Source organism: Eretmochelys imbricata, chromosome 4, assembly GCF_965152235.1.
Source record: "Eretmochelys imbricata isolate rEreImb1 chromosome 4, rEreImb1.hap1, whole genome shotgun sequence".
In the NCBI taxonomy this organism is placed as follows: Eukaryota; Metazoa; Chordata; order Testudines; family Cheloniidae; genus Eretmochelys; species Eretmochelys imbricata.
In genome coordinates, this window is record NC_135575.1 from 39706063 (window position 1) to 39722645 (window position 16583).

Below are 16583 nucleotides of genomic sequence, written 5' to 3' on the forward strand. Positions count from 1 at the left end.
CAGCAAAAGAGAGAAACAAAGTCATGGGAATAAACTCTGAATAAAAAGGTCTAATTGTTCAATAATGTACTACTCAACGTGAGTATGGGCATCAGAATTTGACTCACAGAATTTAGAGATAGAAAACATCTATAAGGGAGGTCATTTTGTCCATTCCTCTGCCAGTGTAAGATTTTCTCTAAAGTATATTCTTGAGTCAGAGGCTTGCTGCCACACTCTTCATATTCTTTCATGCTTTGCCATAGTGCGCCAGCAGCAGAACAATAATTGATTCAAGTTTGTGTCACAGCCACTAGCAAACAGCAGCAAGAAAGATTTATTCTTGTGCAGAGTTTTTGACTGGAAATATACACTAATAATAATAATAATAATTAATAATTTAATTAAAGAAATACTACTAATAATCAAGATAATTATAAGAGTAATAAATGCTTCTTTATTGCTTGCTTTATTGGCTTTGAGGTTCGAGGTGCTTTAATCTCAAAAGAGCCAATTAATTTTTTTTTTTTTTATAAAAAGATAAAGTCAGATCAATGGAAACTGTCTTTATGAGGCTGTCTTTGAGTTCTGGGACTTTGGTGACATGGATGAATCGCTCATGTCTGACTCTTGGGGTTTATCAAATCACTATAATCTTTCTGGGGAATTACATCCTCATTTTGGGTGTACACAGACCATAAAATAGAATAGCTAATGCCTACAACTTTTGGTTTTGGAGATATTTTGAAATGAAAAAAAATATCTGAACTTCACATCGTATATTTTTCTTTCAGCACTAGAGGGCAATATTTTCTTGCTTTTGCCAGACAAAGAATGGCAGCACCTGTTATCCACCAGGACAGCTTACAAAACAAATGGAACTGCAATCAAGCTGAGTCCAAAAAGGTCATAGCAATCTGTACCAGCAGGTAAAACACCTTATTTTAGACTTTAGTGCAAAAGCAATATAATTTAAGTGCTAATAAATCTGATCCTGCAACAGGTTTTATACTTACTAAATTTCTTCGTCCACTTCTGTAGCCCAGGTGAATAGAATGCAATTAGTAGATCTACATTTTCTCCTTTTTTCCCCTCAGCTTTTTTTCCTCTTGGGTCCCTCAGGTACTGGAATTATAAAGTGTCAAAATAATACATTTGGTGAGATCGATCATTATCATTTTGCATTGTGGTAGCACCTCGCAGCTCCTGGTCATGGACCAGAATCCTATTGTGCTAGACAATGTACAGAAACAGAACAAAAAGAGAGTCCTTATCCCAAAGACTTTACAATCTAAATACAAAAGATAAAATCCCATCTGAAAGAAATATTAGTATCTCAATCTAATCTAATCGAGTCCATCTATAGATGCTGTTATAAATATTGGATAAATGTTTTAAAATTACCCATACATATATTTTATTAAATAAAGATATTCATTTTAATCTGAATGGCACTTGGAGCAAGATTCAGTTCTAGGTTTGGGCACCTGGTTAGATTTGTTCTTTGGAACTGTTCAGTAAGAAGCAGTGCAACATCATTAAAGTCTATGAAAGTAAATCAGTTATACTAACCCATTCGGGGGAGATTTTCCAAGCCATAACTGGGAGTAGGGAACTGCCATTTGTGCATTTGAAACTCTCCCCTTATGGTTCAACAGCTTTATATGCATTCAGCCCTTCAGTTTTTCTGGGAGTATCTTTATACTGTATGAATCTATTATAGCTCTGTAAAACTTGAACATGAATGTCCAAATCAGGCTTCATTTAGTATAATTTAGTATTACTGATCCAGTTTCATTTTAGAGTCCAATTTCTGAGGTTTTGTGGGCCCTCAGCTCTGACTGAGTTCATTGATGCTCCACCTTGCAGGAGAGGGTCCAAATTTTGATACACTGATTAAGGAAACAAAGTGATATTCACTCAGAATAGATCTTCAATGATGCAAAGACCTTGTGCTGGCTCTCTGTACCTGGTGAATTTTACACAGAGAGCTGAATTCTACATTGTCATATTTTGCATTGACAAGTTCACATGCTAATACTGTAATTTTTCATTTGTCCCAGAAACACTAAATATAATGGCAACATGTAGCATGCAGTACCCATAGAAGACTCTGGCCTGGTCTACACTAAAACATGTTTGCTGTTATAGCTTTATTGGCAAACCCTTATCATGTACATGTATCTCAGGGGTTGGTAACCTGTGGCACGCGTACCGAAGGTGTCATGTGAGCTGATTTTTAGTGGCACTCTGCTTCCAGCCAGGGTCCCAGCCGCCAGCCCCACTCAGCCTGGATGGATGGAACCCCAGGACAGCAGCAGGCTGAGCGGGGCCAGCAGCTGGGACCTCGGCTGGCAGGGGCCGGTAGATGGAACCCCAGACTGGCAGCGTGCTGAGCCGCTCGTCTGGGGTTCCGTCTGCCGCCCACGCTGCTGGTCTGGGGTTCTGTCTGCTGGCCCTGCCAGCCAGGGTCCCAGCCATGAGCCCCACTCAGCCTGCTGCCGGCCTGGGGTTCCGTCCATCCAGGCCAGCAACAGAATGAGTGGGGCTGGCAGCCGGGACCCCAGACCGGCAATGCGGTGGCAGACGGTACCCCAGCCCGGCAGCGGGCTGAGCCGCTCAGCCCGCTGCCGGTCTGGGATTCCATCTGCCACCTACGCTGCCAGTCTGGGGTTCCAGCCACCAGCCCCTGCCAGCCTGGGTCCTGGCCGCCGGCACCTCTCAGCCCGCTGCCAGTCTGGGGCTCTGTCGGGGGAGCCCCTGTTAATGTAATTTTATTACTGGCAAGTGAAACCTTAAATTAATGAAGACTTGGCACGCCACTTCTCAAAGGTTGCCGACCCCTGATGTATCTTATACCAGCAAAAGTGTGCTTTACCTGATAAAGCCGATACAAGTTCCCCAAATGAAATAAGCGGGTGAACTGTATCTGCACTAGAGCTTTTTCCAGTATAGAAATTTAAGAGATATTACAAAGGTTTCTAATGTAGACCTATTAACCACAATGGTTAACGTACGTTAGCCTATTAACCACAGTGGAGTTGACCCACTTAAACCAGGGCTAAATTTGGCCACAACAAGGATCATTAACAAGATAGACAATGAATAAAACATAAACCAGTAAATGTTCTTAATGAGAAAATGATTTTTGAGCTATAACATAACATTAAACTTTAGTTCATTTTTTGTCCAAACGGCACAATTTTGGAACCAGATTTCAAATCTCCCAAAATTCAGGAGTATTGGGGTGTTGGATGTTTGTTCATCCCTTTGTATAGGGTTGGACATGAAATCCTGGAACCCTATACTCCCCTCAAGTCAAGAGGTAAGGATAGAGGTATCCTCTCCCAGGTTATGTTGCCATCAGGCTGATAGGGTGAACATAAAGGGAAAAGCCAAAGGACCAAGCAGGAGACAAGAACTAGAGGGACTATGGGTCATGGTCAATAACATGCCCATTTGTTGTTGACACACAAATCTTTACTTGACAGAATAGATATTATGGGGTTTTGGTCTGGAAATGCTTCAGAAACATCTTTTTTCTCATAGTATTTTGGAACTTTCATTTCCATTTCTAGTTGGAATACAGATGTGTATGAAAAATAATGAAACAAGATAAGTGAATTTTTTTAACCTCAAAAAAAGTTTGGTTCCAGAGTTTATTTTTTCTTCTGAGGGCAAATACTAAATTTGTATGAACCCAATTCAATGTCCCTAATTATCTGTTCAACAATCCCTGATTTTAAAGCACTTACATTCCTATATTTAGACAAATTAACCACAATGGTTCAGTACAAAAGACAAGTGAACTGGTTTGAGTAAAAGAGGTTCACACTCAATCATTCCTTCCTGAACATAAATCCAAAATTCAAACCAAAGTTCCAAGTCTGAAAAAAAATTAGATTTTTTAGATATTATTCTTCCTTTTTTTGAGCCTCTGCTCTCTTGGAATACAGCAGCTTTTGTAAGTGGAAGTACCAGAAATCTCACAAATGAGAAATTTCTGAACTCTGGTGATCTGGATAAGCTTCCATTAGGCAAATGAACTTTCAGGTGCTTATCCAAAACAAAGTTTTTGTGGTTCATCCATCACTACTTGTGTAGATTTTTTATGAACACTGCTTTGCTGGTAAGTGTTTTAGCAGCCCTCACAAGACTGATCATCAGCTTACATATTAAAAGGTGTTGCCTATAAAAGCAGATCCTCAGCAGGTAGAAATTGTCATAGCTCACCTGACTTCAGTTACTTCCCTATGACAATTTACAACACCTGAGGATCTACCCTAGTATGTTTATTCCTTCTCTTGATTTAAGTAAATTCAGACTCCACTTGTCATTTGAAACACCTAATTTTAGTAATTGTTTTCAGTGATTAGGGGTTTCTACAGTCAATGTATAATTTCCTGCGTTTTTAGAAAAACAGACAATTTGCCAAGGTCATGGCTAATTATCACTGGATATAAAGCCAACAATGTATAATTCTCCTGGAATGAAAAGTGGCAGGCATCTATGCCTGGAAGAGCTATTGGAGGCAATGAACACTTGACCCTTTTGACTCCGCTCACTAGTTTTTAGTAGCTCTAGTTTTTACAGATGTTTTTACTCAGAGTTTTTTGTGAAAAAAATTCTTTGCAATAGAGAGACTGCCAAAAATTGTGTTTATAAAATGTTTTTGCATATATCTTTTAAAGTATTTATTTATTTATTGAATGAATGAATGACAAAGAAAACTGGACAGATTAGGCGATATGGAGCCTTTTGCCTCCATATTGCTAGTTTGAAGTTAGCCCAGGCTGAATTATGTCCAAAATCTAGATCTATCTGATGGATGTTAAGTGACACATACAAAGTTAATAGCTTGTCTCACTCCGCGTTCCGGTGAAAACCATCACCAGCAATGGCCCGTTAGTGGACTCAGCCTTTGAGGGGCCCTGAGCCCCTTCAGATTTGTTTTGAAGCATATTGATGGTATAGTTTGGGGAAGTTTGGCTTGTCATTGCCTGTGCTCTATGTCACAGTTCAGGGACACTGTACTTGTATTTCCCCTGAGTGATCCAGCAAGGGTACCCATTCTTAGGCTTCCAGCTGTGCAGCCATTTCCTTTCTGCATGGAGATCCACATCTCTCTCCCTTCTGACAGGGTATTTCCAGGCTGCATAGTTCCCTGACTTCACAATGTTATTCCCAGCACAGACAGGTTGCCCAAGAACAACTGCTTGCTTTCTCATCAAAGATGTTTAACAGGTGCAACTATTACAGTTATAAGGAATCACACAGCTCTTCCTATGCAAGTCTGCATTATTCTCAAGATAAAAAGCATTAGGGAGAAAATATATTAAAAATAATAAAAGAACCTTTTACACACTTGCTAATAAGTTTACCAGAGTTAACCCTAACAGGGATTATGGAAGGAGCAGTCTTTCAGCCTCCCACCCAATGGTCGTCCTTTTGGTTACAGCCTCATTATAAGAAAAGGAGGACTTGTGGCACCTTAGAGACTAACCAATTTATTTGAGCATGAGCTTTCGTGACCGATGAAGTGAGCTGTAGCTCACGAAAGCTTATGCTCAAATAAATTGGTTAGTCTCTAAGGTGCCACAAGTCCTCCTGTTCTTTTTGCGAATACAGACTAACACGGCTGTTACTCTGAAGCCTCATTATAGATTCAGATCAGAACAAGCACCCATTTTTATGGGACCTCAGTAGATTCAGTCCTTGCAACCTTACCCTAAGCATCGGGGCCTTCTGTGGACCAGGAGTCCTGTCTGTTTGGTAGATCAGGAAGAAGGCACTGAGCCACTTTAAAACTAGACTATTTATCCAAAACCCCATTCTTTGTGATGGTCTTTGGAGAATCAAATTTGAACTAGTATATTGTGCACTTTTCCAGCCTCTTTGGAGATGCTAAAACTTAAGTGAATTTGCCCAATCACCCCCTACTGTTCTTCTGTTTACCCTTCCCAGAGAAATACATAAAAATCCACAATAACACATACACAATTGCAATTTTAATTATACAATGTACCCCTAAGGTATTAACCCTGGTTCAATAAGGTTTAACTTAATTCAGTGAAGTTTATCTTAGTTCCATAAGGTTTGTTTTCAACATTAGAAGATATTGTCAGTCTGTCACATCCTACCTAGCCCGTGAATAAATAGATGGCTCCTACTTAGCGGCAACATTTTAATAAGAATTATCCCTATTATTCTTCCTTCAATAATTTCCAAAGGTATGCAAATACCCACAGCTGACTTATCACAAAGCCCAGCTCCTTGAACACATGTTCCAGTTGTGCTGTCATAACAGCAGGTCAGCTAATATAATTCCTTCTCATTAACTCAGACCCCTGATGTACAATTGCTGACTCACTAAGGGGCCTTTTCTTTCCTCCTATTGATGCACTTAGACAGGTAACTATAATCGGTGCTAACGTGTGCACAGATATTCCTCATCTATCAATGGGAGACTTCTACAAATATGTACTTGGATGGGACAGAAATGAAGTTCCATCTTTTGCTGGTGCCTCCAAAACCCCTTCCTTTGAAACTGAAGTTATGTTTGATACTCTGTAATTCATAGAAATACAAAAATTAGATCTAGATAGCACCTGTTATGTCCTCCAGTCAATTGCCTTGTGTAGCGTTGTTCCCTACTACATTTCTCCTGTCTAGTTGAAAATAAATCAAGTGCTGGGGCTTTGATAACTTCTTTTGGAAGACTATTTTACAGTTAGAATAGACCTCAGTGTTAGGATATGTGTACTGATGTTCAGCCTAAATTTTTCCTTTACTTACTTTGACCCCACTACTCTCAGTCTCAGTCCTTTAGATCACCCTAAAAATATCTTTATTTGGTATTTATACATGTCCAATAATTGTTCCAGATTATCACAGTCATTTCCTGTTAGTTGTTTTTGGCCAAGTTGAGACACATTTAGTTATAAGCAAGGCCCTACTTCATTTGCGACATTGCAGAAATTGTGGATCCCACCATATTAGGCTTCCACCGCAATTTTTATTTTAATTAACTTACTTTGCACAATCCATCATCTTGCAATTCAAGTAGGGCCTTAGTTATAAGATTTTCTCATAAGTCACTGTCTCTAGCTCATTTTTTGTTCATTTTCTTTGACTTTCTCCCAATTTGTAAATGTCTTTCAGGAATTCAGATGCCTAGAAGTGGAGGGTAGTAATCTAAATGTGATTTCAGCATGACCAAATACAGAGAGGCAATACCACTTCCCTGATCTATGATAGGATGCCTCTGCAGGCTAACATCACAAGGGGGCAAATACAGAAGGCCTTATTCATGTTCTATTCAGTTGTTACATAAGCAAAGCTCCTATGGATTTTAATAAGCTCCACATCTTGAGTTCATCATCAGGCAAACACCCTTCAGAATTTGACTCTTCGGCCAAAATAGTCTCTAATTCCTTTTGAGCCAAAGACTGAAGTCTTTTTTTGAGTACTACTACTGATAAATAATAATACTTTGCACCTATGTAGTACCTGGGCCTGATCCTGTAATCACACAAGACTGGGAGTCACAGGAACAGTGCTCTAGTTCAGGTTCGATCACAGCCTTTTTTTGTGACCTGGGGCAAGTCACTTAGGGCTATATTCACAAAGGGACGTGGACACCTAACTTCCTCTCTAGGTGCCTAAATCCAAATTTAGGTGCCAATGATATTCACACAACCAGTAGGAATGTGGGTAAAAATATTTGTCTGCACAGGTGACGACTTTCCCAAATCCTGGGGGGTGCTCGACTCCCAGCTCCACCCCTTCCCCCAAGGTCCCACCCCTGCCCTGCCTCTCCCCAACCCCCCTCCACCCCTGCCCCACCTCTTACCACCCAGTTCCGCCCCCTCCCAAGTGTGCCTCCTCCTCACTTTGCCCCCCAGAGCCTCCTGAATGTCATGAAACACCTAATTGCAACAGGTGGGAGGCATTGGGAGGGAGGAGGAGGCACTGATCCATGGGGTCGCCAGTGCATGGGAGGCACTGGGGGGTGTGGGGAGGAGCTGATACGGGGGCTGCCGGTGGGTGCTCAGCACCTACCATTTTCCCCCATGGGTGCTCCAGCCCTTGCACACCCACAGAGTTGGCACCTATGTTTGTCTGCTTCACACAGTGTTGTGGGGATAAATCGATTAATGTTTGGAAAGCACTTTGAGACCATCAGAAGGAAGGTGTTACATGCCCCATGCAAAGCAGATTCAGTGAGAATGAGTTAAAGACGGGGAACCTGATGCTCCTCTCACACCGATTTTTCAACCACATAACTCTCCTGATTTCTGATTTACTCTGTCAGTGAGAGTCAGACCCATGGTTTTAGTCTTGCTCAAAATATAGTGGTTTTTATCAGACCCTTAATATTACTTGCATGATTGTTTTGGAGCATAAATTGAAGGTCATATAATTTTCTATATATCTTTTCCATGGATTCTTGAATAATTTATTCCGGATTTATAATAATATGCTACTGCCTTTTAGCTCTCCACTGGAACCAGTTGTGTCTGTAAGTGTTACAATTGTCTGTATAACTAATCTGGGCAGTGAGAATGTAAAACTTCATAGTGTACTAAAAATATTACAGTACCCAAGAAACTACATCTCACTTTACAATATTAATTATTGCAAACGTTGCCAAGTAGACATGAGGTTGACATGATTGTCTGAGGAAGTTTTATGCAAGATAATTTAACTTAGATTTGTCATTTTATAACTTTTGCATAACTATGCTTTGTGTAATTGGAGAAAAGATATCTAGCAGTTAGCACACAAGACTGGAAGTTAGGACCTTTGGCTTCTGTTGCCAGCTCTGCTACTGGCTACTTATATGTCCTTGGACAAATCACTTAATTTTTCATTCTTCAGTTTTCCCATCTGTAAAATGGAGATACGGACATTTACCTAAAGCCCTTTGAGATAATTTGCACTTTTTAAATACTTAGGCTCAAATGTGCTTGATAATTGCAAATTGTTGTGACAAAATAGTCTATTTCAACTAAGCAATGCTCAGAATGCATATTTTTACATGAGTAGTCAAATGGCACATGTGATACTTGTTTTCTTTTCTTACTATTATTTGTTTAGTTCAGTTTCTATGTATTTATTTCTGCTACAGTTAAATTGGGTTTCTGTGGGAGTGGGACTCTATTCAGTACATCAAATGGAATATCTCTTTTGAGATTTCTGATGGAAATATAACAAGTTCCAGGAATATTCTGGTTAAATTTGACCTCTGAAAAAAAAAAAACCCAGTGAATGTTGTGGAGTACAGAAGTTTCTTAACAAAGAAAATAACCTTTTCAGCTGGATGACAATCATTTTAGGATCCCACTGGCCCACTACATTTACTCTGGCCCACTACACTAACAAGGAATGCAAGAATCCTCTGCTAAGCTACAGTAAATTCAAAGGACAGAACTAGAGCTAGTTGAAAAATTTTCATCAAAACTGTTTGTAAAATTGGGTTTTCTATTAAACATTTATTTTGTTGTAAAAAATGTTTGCTTTCTTTGGAAACTCCTGATTTTTTCATAGAAAATCTGAACTCTAAAATATTTTGGTTAAAAATCTAAATGTTTTGACCAAAGCCCAAAATATTTCAATTTGGATGTAATGCTTGAGTTCCTTGTGGGAATTACAGTTCATTTACCTCATGACTCAATTCTCCTTTATGGACTGGGCTACCGAGCTAGACTTAATCTCTCATGATGCACTGAAGCTATAAGACTCCCATGATGTACTACCTCCTCTCACTAAGAAGACACACCACAGTGTATCATGGAAGATGAAGTCCTGGCTGAATATTCAGAATTAGTACTGTTTACTCATGCTGCCATGTGAATTCCTTTCGTTTTAACCCTGCTAGAAGAGGTTTAGAGCATCTCTCAAGGGCAGGTGTAACTAAGGGCTGGGACAGAAAGTTATTTGAGTCAAGGATTCTCTTCCTTGTTACCTATCTGTACAAGTGCCTAACACAATGGGATCCTGACCCTTGATTTTAGAACAGCCAAACACTGGTAAGCCATAACTCCAGAGTCACAGATTGGTGTATATCTTTCAGCACACTCCTGAGTACAATGACAAGATGCCAGCTATTCCTCACATTACATGTACAGATGTTGTGTTCCTTTGCCCCTTAGATAACTCATACAACTGAGTCCTAAATTAAGTCCTAAACGTCCATAACTGCACCACCCATGCTAGTGATCATATTGTGTGAGCAAAAACATTTGTAATTGTGTACAAGTACAGTTATAATATTGTGGTTCAGGACAAAACAGCCAATCTACGATGCAAGGTGATCGCATTACTTTGCCTTTATGGCATTTTAGCCACTGAAGAAGCTGTATTTAAATTCAGCCTAACAAGAGCAGAGAGAGAAAAAAAGGGGAAGGGAGCTAGATATGTTGGGGTAAAATGTAGCTAAAGATGACTGAGGAAGAGTGAGAATAAAATCCATTTTTATGATGCCTGGAATATTCTTAGATACTCAGAACAATGAAATTACAGAGAAACTCTTCTTTTTAATCCTATGATAGGGCCAGAGAAGGAAAGGAGCCTGCCTGGGTTCGTGGATATAAAATGCCTCTGTGGGGCACTTCGTGGTGACACTGAGAAGTAAATGTAAAGAATGTCTTGACCAGTTGAAGGGGAAAAAAATCAGTAGGGCTTCCCTCAGCCAAGTTAAGTGCAAAGTTCTTAACTGTGGCTTACTTCAACCAAATTCCAAAAAGAAAAAAGAAATGTCTCCAGATTCCAATCTCATCTCTAATCCTATTCCTGAAAATAAACCCATCCTCCCTGACTCCTGCTGTCAAACTTGGCTCCTGGCTCTCTACAGCACTTCACTCTGATAGTGTGCTGGGGTGCATTAATTAATTCCCCTCAGCTGGCCCTGAAAATCCCTGCACTTGAGAGGCACCTGTGGTCCTCCCTCTAGCCAAAGGGAGGGAACAGGATTTAACGCTTTCCTTGTCAGTCTCCGCACAAAACACCCCATCACAATACCTTACTTTTGGTCCCAGCATGCTTGCTTGTTTGGTCAAATAGTGACATGTACTTTAATATTGTGCTATTAGCATATAACTTTGGTAGCATAGGTATTAAAACACCATCTTAGTAATCATTTCCTTTAGCAATTGTTAACTTGAGAGGAATCTGGCATACATTTATTATAATTATTATTACCTACAGTAGTGGTAGAAAACAGTTTGGTTTGGCATATATGATTTTCATTTTCTTCAACCAGTCTATTTTTATAGGTCAACTACAAGTGTAACTTAAATGTTGTTAAAAATAAAACTTTTACTCTTCCTTTTTATGAGTATCATTTTCCTGGCTGACTTTCACTGTATAAAATGAGACATTTTTATTAAAGATTCTTAAAGTGGTATTAAAATTTTAACATCTCATTAGTAGAAAAACAAGGTTTGCCACTATGATATAAAAATTCTTTAGACCTTACAGAAATCTCAGACAGGATAGGACTATCTTACTTAATATTCTAAATGAATTCCAGGACAGAAAACATCATCATTTCCTGTAGCACAGACTCTCCGTTCTGGCTCCTAGTCAATCACTAATATGCTGGTTTTATTGTCTGAGGTTCCACAACTTCCTCTCAGGTTTGGAAATAAGAAACAGTAAAAATCTATTAAACTGGACATCTCTGACTGCTCTTAAATAATTGCAAACTGAGTTAAAAAGAGAGTGCTGATCCTCTGAGGTGCAGAACACCCTAAACTCCAATTTAGTTCAATGTCCTGTCCCTTAAATGGGCCCAGAAACTAAAAGAAACTTTAGCTTTGGGCAGAATTCTGAATTAACTCTTTCTTTAACCTATCCACAATGATGCTTTGCTGATTTTTCTGGTTTTTATTTTGTTCTGAAGATTCATTTTACATGTTCAGAAAGCAAACAGATTGTGTCTAAGAAACTGAACTCTCTTTCAAAAGTTAGGAGAGAAGAAGGAGGGAGAATACATCATATGCACTGCAAGAGGAGACCTAATGATCACATGTATAAAGAAGAAGTAGATGGAATGAACATCATCCTCTTGTCAAACTGAAGATATTCTAAATTGTATTTTATCTCATATGTATGGCTAAGAAATTGCTTCTATGCTTTTCTTTTAATGTTTTTAGAGATAAACAAGAAATCAATTTTGGTAGCACAAGACTACATTCTTCAAATCATATTTTTTACTTTTATCTAACTTTAAATTGATGGACAGAGTTTGCTAGTACCTCTCATCAGCCCTTTCTTGGAAATTTATTATCATGGGCTTGCAATCTGTGACCATGTTTTCTTTATAATGGAACTCATATCACTGAGATGATGATTCCTGTAATACACGGTTTGCAAGAAATTGTCTTCTGTATTAGCATATTTTGTCTTTTACTCATTCTGAATAACTCCAGCACAGCTCAATATTACATGATTTCCAAAATACCACCAAATTAGCTAAGTATGTTCTGTGCCGATACACAGAACAATATAACAGGTATCAATCTCTAGAGATCCATTAAGTCTTAAGGGGAGTTGGCAGTTTGTAGAGTGCATTAATGTTTAATTTGGACACAAATTGGAGTTAATTATATGCAAGTGGTTTGTGACTTAACCTTTCCTATCTATATTTAAATCTATTTCTCTGGCTTTGTTTGATTCCAATCAAATTAGCCATATAAAGAAGAGCTACTCTATAGCCTTACAGAAAATGACCAGGTAGTGCCAACTTGGCATTGAGATGTGACTGATTTGCTTTCTGAAGGCTATCACACATTAGGAGTTTGTCGCAAATCAAAAAAATGGTGCTAAGTCTTAGATGTGGCACAAAATATCAATACATAATCTTTAAAGCTTCTGAATAGACTATAAAAATAAATCAAATCAAGCAAATTAGATTGTTTCACTGGTGAGGTTCAGAAGAAATTTGTAAGCCAAAAACCTCCATGGAGTTAAGTGATAGTTGTCTAGGTCTTGGCTTTTCTTTTCTAGAATTAGCTTTCTTTAGAGCAGGATTTGAGGAAGCAAGTTAGAAAGTGCAGATGTGCAAAGGCAAGATAAGAGACGCACATGGTAACGTTACCCACCATTTAAACTTTGCAAAGGGCCAGATTCTGATATCTTTCCTTACATCTTACACCAGGAGTAGTTTCATTCTGGAAAAGGATATTAGAATCTGGCCTGAAATTACTCGCTGCTATGGTTCTTTTTAAATAAAGGAATAATAGTACATTAAAGGCCAGATTCTGCCATGCTTGTTCATGAGTACTAATTTACTCTGCAAACAGACTTTAATTAGAACCTTCCTCTGTATGTAGTCCCATTAATGCGACTAAGTGTTACAAATTTAGGGTCCACTTTTGCAAGCTACTAAACTTAATAAATATAAAGATAAATAAATAGTAAAATGATTGTCCACTCTTATTTGGTTACATTGACTTACAGTAGGAAGAGACTTGTTCACTGTTATGAACAATTCTCCTTTGAATGTTTATTAACATCAGCAATGGCTTGGAGCCACTGTGTCGATTGAAAGATAAAGATGCTGTGCTGTCCTCTTCATGGTCTAACACTGTAGCACTAGGCATTTATTCCTAAAATATCTTTGGTGGTTTCTCTTGCTTGCTAAAACTCTCAAACAGTGAATGATCATGCTGTTTTAAATGTTGTAGACAGATGCTATTTGGATACCAAACCACTGTAATAGAACAAATCTGCAGATCTTAGTTACTCTAATAAATACTTTAAATACTGAATAAATACTTTTGATGTATCTTCCTGGAGAACTGTCATATTGCCGTTTCCGTTAATTTTGCTGAGCTTTGTATATTGTGTACTACCAGATACAAGCAAAGTATGCAGATCAGCTACAAGAAGACTGTCATTTTTTTTTGTCCAAACATCCTGATAACTAATCTAGCATTCCAAGTTTTGTATCTTCAGGCACAGAAGTGGACATGTACTATCCACTCAGCAGACACACATCCATGTCCATTGCTGGCACTTACATGCATATCAGAGATAATCTCAGAAACTTTCATGAAAAAATATTAATTCCTTCAATTCTAAATAAAGACTGTGTAAACAGGTTTGCTGTATATTTATTCTGTAATACTGCATGTGAATATACCTACAGACATATTGTACATATGTACATAATTATAGATGCTTTATGTATATAATATATGAATTTGACACAGATATAGAGGTTCATGAACCAATATGTGCACAAATTGAACAATAACTTACCTATAGAAGAATTTCTTCCTTTTTCTTTTCACTTGAGTTTGTCTAGTGTGTGGGAAAGAGACATCCACTATTCAAATTTCTTCACTTGGCTCAAATAAACTAGAGAGAGTTTTCAGTTCATACCAGCAGCGTGAGCAGTATCCCAGGAAGACTCCTCTTGCTCCAGCCACGAGTAACTGAACTCTTCCAGCACAGTCACATTTTATTTATACACATACTGTCCTTTTCAAAACAAGCCGCCAGCTGGAATGATTCAAACCTCCGTTCAGCACACCGTTAAAATGCAGCTTCCTTCTTGGACATGGGAATTACACCAGGGAGCAGTCAGAGAACAGCAAAAAGGCTATGAGAACTATTTAATCACCCGAATACCAGCTGCTGCTTCTGGTGCTGCTTCTGCTGCTGTGCCTCTTGTTTAGCTGTAGTCAGTCTCCCTTTCCCTTTCTCTCATATCTACAGAGCAGAAAAGGCAGCTTTACCCGATTATGATTGGCAGAAACAGCCAATTCCTTCAGCTAATCAACCTCAAGACTTTCAAGGACTGGAAGCTGTTGTGATGTCATTCAGAGAGTGACATGTTACAGATGAATACATTCCAATGGAAGCAACTTCAGAGATCAGCTGCATTCATTTCACACCACAGTGATTGATTAGATGCTCCTGGAGGATTTGCATAATCTGTCATTGTGCAGTTGGACCACCTCCTTTACAACCAGGCTATATTAAACGTGGGGGTAAAATACCCACTTGCTGCTTCTGACATCTACACCTGAAGGTGTAACTAAAATCATGGGAAAGTGAAAAGTTTACTGATTTTCCTGGATGGAGTATGTTTCAATCAGGTGAAAAAACGGCATGTGAGACGTATAGCAGGAGAGTCACCCTTGTGTAAAACTGCTGGCTCCCTCCCTCCCTAAAGCTAGGACCCCCTGAGAAGAGAAAAAGCACTCTATTAACAAAACAGAGGGATTATAGCCAAAGTCAAGCTTCAGCTTAACCACAAATAATTTAACTGATAGTGTGTGTTGGTGTGGATGTGTTCAACCAGCTGTACTTTACCATTTCACTTAATCTGAGTGGCACACAATATCCTTCCATCCATATGTGACATACACATAGCCCACCTAGCTATTGCATACTTATTGATCAGAACCTTCTATCCCATACAGTTAAAGATTAACCCTGATCATACAACCATAGCCAAGAATCATGATTTTTTAATGCAATTTTCTTACATTACATTACAGAAAAACTTAAACACTTTGATGTAACATCTAGTGTCCAATTTTAAATGGTTTGACTGAGGCACATATATATCTTTTCATTCCAAAATTCTTCATGCGTGATACCCTTAAACACTGAAGTTTAGTCACTTCTACACAACCCCTCCCACAGTAAGGGAAGAGTCATTTTTAACAAGGGGATATGTGCAAACCTATATTAGTTTGACAGAATCTCTCATGTTCATGCCATGCAGACATGTCCCCAGTGTACAAGGTCCCATCTAAAAGACCCACACAGTAAATTGCAGGGAGAACTCAGTTTATCTACAGTACCTTGGAATGATGAAGGGCTAGATTAAGTCTACCACGATTTGAATCTGAGGTTCCAGGTACAGTAGGTGTTTCTAACCCTTTGCTTGGAGCCTTAATTTGTTCTCTCCAGCTAAATCAGAGATTGAGTTGGAATTAAAACCCAAGACAATTCTAGCTCATTTTTTGTAACCCCTGAATTACAAAGGATCTGTGGGGATCATAAATACTCATAACATGTCAGGCCCTCCACAGCCTCCTAGGGACTAAGGCTATGATTGTCAAAGAGCCCTAAAGGAGTCAGATACCCAACTCACATTAAAAATTCAGTGGAAGTTGGCTGCCTAATTCCTTTGTACCTCTTTGAAAATCACAATCAAAATCAAAACCTCCAAACCATTTTACAAATTCAAGTTAAAATGTCCTTTCCAAACCTGATAGGAGAGAACACCCACCTAAGATAGATTACCCTAGGCAATCTAGAATAACTGCCTCCTATCTTAAGTACCCCAGGATCTTAATGAAAATATCAGTCTCAGCCGTCATCCTCCGTCTGATCCTATTCACACACTTCACTCCCATCTACACTCATAGTGATATAACATAACTTTGGACTGGGCTAGTAACTTCACCACTGTGGAAAAGGGCAAGTACGGTACATCTGACAAAATGCTCCTCTGCTGCAGCCAGATGTACCAGGCACATCATCCTATTCCTTTGAATTTAATGGCACATCAAAAAATGCAATAGCACAGATGCTCCTTTGAGGGCCAGCAGCCAAGTGGTTAAGCATGTCCTCAAAAA

At 38.9% G+C, this 16583-nt stretch overlaps 1 protein-coding gene across 1 annotated transcript in view; it reads right to left on the reverse strand.

Annotated features, from left to right (window-relative positions):
- The window catches only part of LOC144263986 (bifunctional heparan sulfate N-deacetylase/N-sulfotransferase 4-like), a 246851-nt gene that overhangs the window by 163473 nt on the left and 66795 nt on the right, over positions 1-16583 (reverse strand). The window contains exon 2 of the mRNA XM_077815165.1: positions 996-1104. The gene's annotated coding sequence lies outside the window, so the exon portion shown is untranslated. The remainder of the gene's footprint in view (positions 1-995; positions 1105-16583) is intronic.